At 38.3% G+C, this 6,086-nt stretch overlaps 1 pseudogene; it reads left to right on the top strand.

The window, feature by feature from the left end:
* The first annotated feature begins 3,337 nt into the window (after positions 1-3,337).
* On the top strand, positions 3,338-3,413 carry LOC126002978 (uncharacterized; annotated as a pseudogene).
* The last annotated feature ends 2,673 nt before the right edge of the window (positions 3,414-6,086 follow it).

Raw genomic sequence — 6,086 nt, 5'->3', positions numbered from 1 at the left:
AGGAGATGTAGAAATGGGTATGCTGAACGAGTTTGACTTTTTTATTCTAAAGATCTGGCTTCTATAAAACCAATGCTTTCTGTTTTAATAGTGAAATTGGAAAAGAGTAATACTGTCAGATGCTATTTTCTTTTCCTCTCTTTCTTTCTTTAGTGCTTTTTTTCCTCCCAAGTGTTTTATTATCCTGGTTCTTCAGTGCCAGGAAGAAAAATAAGACAAATTAATTCATACTTAAATTCTTTGACCCAGCAGAATATTAACACTTCAAAAGAACATAGTAGGGACAGAATCATTTTTTAACACAAAGAATTGAAGACCATTACTGGGGTGGGACATTTCATTGCTTTCTTACTGCTGGAGTTTTACACTCTGTTTAGCAGGGAAAAGAAAAACTCCTGAAAAACTAAGGCTAATCAGGTAAATGATTAACAAACAATTTACATAAAAGGGTGACTCCTGAGATGGTCTTAGATTATCTTCAAGGATGTGAAGGACATAGCTGCAGAACCACTGTCAGAAGGAGTCAAGTACAGACAAGCACAGGTGCTGCAGGTCCCATGAAATGTTAGACAGGGCAATAAATGTGTAGGGAAATGAGGGTTTACCAGATAAGGTCTGAAACAATGAATGGAAAATATATTTCTTTATGTAGTATTCAGTTATGTTAGGATGCTGAAAAATTCAGAGTCAGACTGACTATAGGTTCTTTCTGATGCTCTGATGTTCTGATGAGTTAGAGTACTTTCTTTTTTTAATATTTTATTAAAACCTATTGTGATTTACAGAGTTCTTAATAGTTGGGTTTTAGGCATACAGTATATCAGGGCCAATCCCACCACCAGTGTCAACCTCCCTCCACCAATGTTCTCAGAAACCATCCTATGCCACTACCCCTGTCTCCAGCCAGCCAACATAAAACATTAAGTTTTGATTCTTAAAGTGTATGTCTCATAATTTTATTGTTGATAACTTTGGCTTGAATATTTATTTCTGTCCTTTCTTAACACCACCAATGCACCTGAGTTCTTGACAACTTCCATTTAAACCATTGCATTTCTTAATGCAATTATTCCAAATACCACATATAAGTGATGTCATTCTGTATTTAATCCTTCTTCTGGCTTATTTTATTTAACATAGTATCTTTCAGTTCTATCCATGTTGCAGCAAATTACATGATTGCATCATTTCTTATAGCTATGTAGTATCCTATTGTATATATATATATATATTGTATATATATTGTACCATATCTTCAAGATTCACTTATTTGTTGTTGGACATTTAGGTTGATTTCAACTCTTGCTACTGTACTGAGTGTGCCATGAATAGTTGTGTTCATACATCCTTCTTGATCATTGTCTTTCCTGGGGTAGATATCCAAAACTGGGATTGGTGGGATAACCCAAATGTGGGTCATAGGGGAGAACCCTCCATAGTGTTGCCATAGTGATTGGACCAAGCAGCATTTCCACCAGCGGTGTGAATGCTTTCTCACCACAGTTTTCACATTTCCCCATCAAAGTCTTCATCATGCAAGGGGGTGCTGTTTCTAGCTTTATGAAAATAGAATTCATTGTTAAAAGGGGTTATTTGTTGGATTAACAGGGTGCCACTGTACTCAGTATATGCCTTGTTACTCATTGCTTGGAAACAACTTTGAATGTAGCACCTTGGATTCGTGTTTAGACCTCTTGTTCTCCACCCTAGAGTGTAGTATGTTTCTTTTTAATAAAATCCCAAGTTTCAGGAATATGTTTTCTTACAATTCTGGCTTTCCTCTGCTAACCTATCTGCTTACGAGGAGTGGATTGTTCTCAGAGTCTTTTCATGCCATCACCCCTGTTTCCAGCCAACCAGCATAACAGGTCCATTTTAAGTTTTGATTGTTAAAGTTTGTGTCTCATAATTTTCTGGCAAGCAGCTTGGTGGAGATACAAGGTAGATGACTGCCAGACTATATGTGTTTCACCCTCAGCCTGGTTTGGATTATTTCACACATGACCCTGATTCAGACTCATTCACCTGGGATTGGAGATATGGCACATGGAGGGATTTTAAAACTGACAGTGGAACAGGGATCCAAGAACCCCAAAAGAACCCCCAACAATGGTGAGTGAATTGATCCACTGGTAGATAATTACCATGATGGCCCCTTCGAGCTGGACTGAATATACCATGCCTTTCACTGAAACGTCAGTGGGCATAGCTTCTGTGCTGAATAGCTCATTTGCTCTGGTCCATCTACCTGCATTTCTTTCTCTGGACTGTACATGCCAGGCTCCCTTGAGATTCTCCTGCACACATGCCACAAGAGGGGAAGAATGTCTTCCAAGTAGTGATGAGTTCTCGATCTAAAGGCCTTCTGAGGGCTGATAATTTATCATTTGCTACTGGCTTGGAGCGTGGAGGTATCTCTGTGTCCACTGTTTTCAGACTCTGAGTCTGCAGAAACTGTAGCTGACTGATTATTCTTGGGAGATTGGGATCTCTCTGGTTTGATGTCTGCCTAATATCCATCCATATTGTATGTAATGTCTGTTTACGTTGTATCTTAGCCCTTACTTCTGTTATACTTAACCTTTCTTTTCTATTGTTCTCTTTCATTCTCCCACCCAAGATTTATTATTTCCCCCAGTTGACATTTTACCCTCAGTTCTTAGCTCCTTATGAACCCCCTTTTCATATTCTGCTGGTGGGAACCCCCATATCTAGCCCAGTTCTTGTCTAAGCCATGGGAAGAAGATAACGCCACTGCTGCAGACTGACCACTGCAGAGCATGGCACCATTTGCATGCATACTTCTTGTGGTCCTCTCTAGTGGCTTGTCTTGCATGTATATGGAACAGGTCTTCTGCTTTATATCATTGTTCTGACTGCTAATGCTGTTCAATCATTCAAGTCATTGGGCTGCAAGTCATCCTCAGAGAAGAAGGCAGGCACACCACTATTGTATGTGTTCTTGGTGATCATTTTTTTTTTTTTTGGCCACTTCCCTTCACCATAGACTTACTTGCAACTGGTTTTGGCTTTTGAGAGATCTTTGGCTCTAAGACATTTCCTGATCTGTGACTGCTGAGAGCCATTTTTTTCAGACTCCACAAGACTGCATTGGTGACCGAAATTGTGATTCAAAATTTATCCTCTCCTAAGACCATTTATTATAAGGGATATATATATATATATATATATATATATATATATATATACTTCTTTTGTGTACTTTCTAAGTGTATTTCTTCAACATGTATATTCTTATTGTATATTTTATTATGTAGTTACAGCTTTCCCCCTTCTCTTTAGATTTACTAGTAAGAATTTCTTAGAAGATAGTATCAAGACTATACTTTCAGGGATCATTTCTATAGTATGTGACTAGAGAAATTTCTGTGATTGTGTAGAAGATAGTTTTAGATAGTACCCTTGGAGATTTGTGCTCTTGATAAAACTAGGTTATTGGGATTGTTTGGTTTGTTAATATCTTCCCCTTAGGCACCAGTAGTATTCTGTAGCACAGTTCTTTTTGCATGGATGCATTAAAATCAGAAAATATTAGGCACTAAGGGAAATTATTATCCATTAGGGATGAGAACTCAGTAATTTTTTGTTACAGGTGGCCTTCCACCCTGAACATTTGCCTTAGTGACTTGACTTATGTTTTAGTTTCTTGGACATTGGCCAATCATCCCTGAACCTTGGGTCTCATCTTTGGGTCAGGCATGGTTTTCTGCACCTACACCAGGAATTGACCTTCTACTAGTATACTGGTTCTGCATTGGTACATACTTGCCCCTGGAGTGGGCTCACATGCTAATGTGACTATGGCTTGGATATCAGCAACAACTTGCTTTGAAGGTAGATTTCTCTGTCTTTTCACATAGCAGTGAGATGAAACTAGGAGACGAGACGCCTCAGGACATCCTGACTTTGACTTAGCATATGTGGTAACACCAATATTGCTAATTACTGACAATTGAAAGCAAAAACCGTCTTTGAGGAGAACCCTTCCTGGGACCTTGAAGAAAGATTTTTGGGTTAGACAAATGAGTGTGCCTGGAGCCTGTAGTTGGTCTTATAGCAGGATGCTTCATGGGTAGGGACACGGGACACCCTGTTTTTAGGTCAAAGGTTTTTTTCTTCCTATTTTTCCAACTTTTGCTGTGCCTTTGCAAAATATTCCCAATCCCTTTATTATTTAGTTAGAGGCAAATGCCATTCCCTTAGAACCTTGGGATGTGAACTAGTTTTACCTCATATTTCTATATTTTTTATAAAGCCAATTAGGGAGAAATTTTGGATGAAGCAGGTGTACTGGCCTACTCAGTATACATCTTGTTACTCATTGGTTGGAAAACCTTTGAATGTAGCACCTTGGGTTAGTGGTTAGACCACTTATTCTCTATCCCAGGGTATGATCTGTTTTTTCCTAATAAAAATACTGGGTCTTGGGAAAATGCTCTCTTGAATTTATGGCTTTTTTTTTCCCCCACTGATCTATCTGCTTCTTAGGAGCAGAAGCTTGCGTGTTGGAAGTCCTGAACCTGTTTCATCTTCTTCAGTGTGTGTGTGTGTGTATTATTTCCTGTAGTGGCATTTGCTTCCAGACCTGTGTCTCTCCAATGTCCTGGCCCTGAAGCATGAGGCTACCATCACAATTATTTGCCATGCAAGTTTATTTTAAAATAATAACTTTCATATGTAGCTTCTAATTGCTTCCTCTGAACAAAAGTCATAAGTTGTCTGTTTAATCAGTTTGAGCTGTTTTAACAGAATAGCTGACATTCATCATCAAGAATGAAATACCACTGTCCAAGCAAGTGGAAACAGAGATAAACAAATGGCACTACATTAAACTGATTCTGTACTTCAAAGGAAATAGACTAGGATACAAAGACTACCCACTGAATGGGAGAAACTGTTTACTCAATACTTATCAGATATGCAAGGTACTGACAACTCAACAAGAAAAAAATGTGTAGCCCCATTAAAATAGGGAGAAGAAATAAACAGAAATTTCCTCAAAGAAGAAATACAGATGGCCAAAAGACACATGAAAAAATGCTCCATATTACTAATCATCAGAGAGATGCAAATCAAAACAACAATGAGGTATCATCTCACACCACAGAGACTGGCACACATCACAAAGAATAAGAACAACCAGTGCTGGTATGGATACTTTTGGTGGGAATGCAGTATTGTCCAGTCTTTTTGGAAAACAATATGGATAATCCTTAAAAATTTAGAAATTGAGCTAACATATGATCAAGCAATATCATTTCTACGAATATGCCCCAAGAACATAAAAACCACAATACAAAAATGCCCCTTGGACTCCTATGTTCAATGCAATGCAGCACTATTTGCAATAGGCAGAATCTTGAAACAACCCAGGTAACTGACAACAGATGAGTGGCTTAAAAAACTGGTTTATCTATACAATGGAATACCATGCAACTGTTAAGAAAAGAAATGAAGTAATGAGATTTGCTTATACATGGATGGAGATGGGGATTATTATGCTGAGTGAAATGAGTCACAGGGAGAGGAATAGACATAAAATAATCTCATTGTGGGAAATAAGAAAAGCAGAAGACAATATGTTAATAATATCCAGAAACAATAGAGATAATGGCTTGGAGTTCCAGGCATGGTAGGAAGCTTGCCACAAAGTGTAGTTATAATAGAGAAGGGTCTACTATGACAATGATAGTTGGAACTGATCATTGTAGATAAGAATTCTGTGCTGAAAGGGGAGAAAGTAACATGTATGGCACCCCTCCATTAATAGTGCAAATCTCAGTGTCAAAAATGAAAGAGAGGGCCTGGAGTGATAGCACAGCAGTAGGGTGTTTACTTTTCATGTGGCAGACCCACGATGGACCTTGATTTGATCCCCTAGCGTCCCATATGGTTCCCCAAGCCAGGAGCAATTTCTGAGCTCATAGCCATGAGTAACCCCTGAGTGTCACTGGGTGTGGCCCCCCAAAAAGGTAAATAAAATTTTAAAATAAAATATTTTTGTCAATTTTTAAAAACAACAACAAAAATAGCTACCATAGACTTGACGACTTGTCAATAACAAA

This window comes from Suncus etruscus, chromosome 2 (genome assembly GCF_024139225.1).
Source record: "Suncus etruscus isolate mSunEtr1 chromosome 2, mSunEtr1.pri.cur, whole genome shotgun sequence".
NCBI classification, from domain to species: domain Eukaryota; kingdom Metazoa; phylum Chordata; class Mammalia; order Eulipotyphla; family Soricidae; genus Suncus; species Suncus etruscus.
Note: the sequence above shows the minus strand (reverse complement) of the source record. Positions and strands in the feature narration are given on the sequence as shown.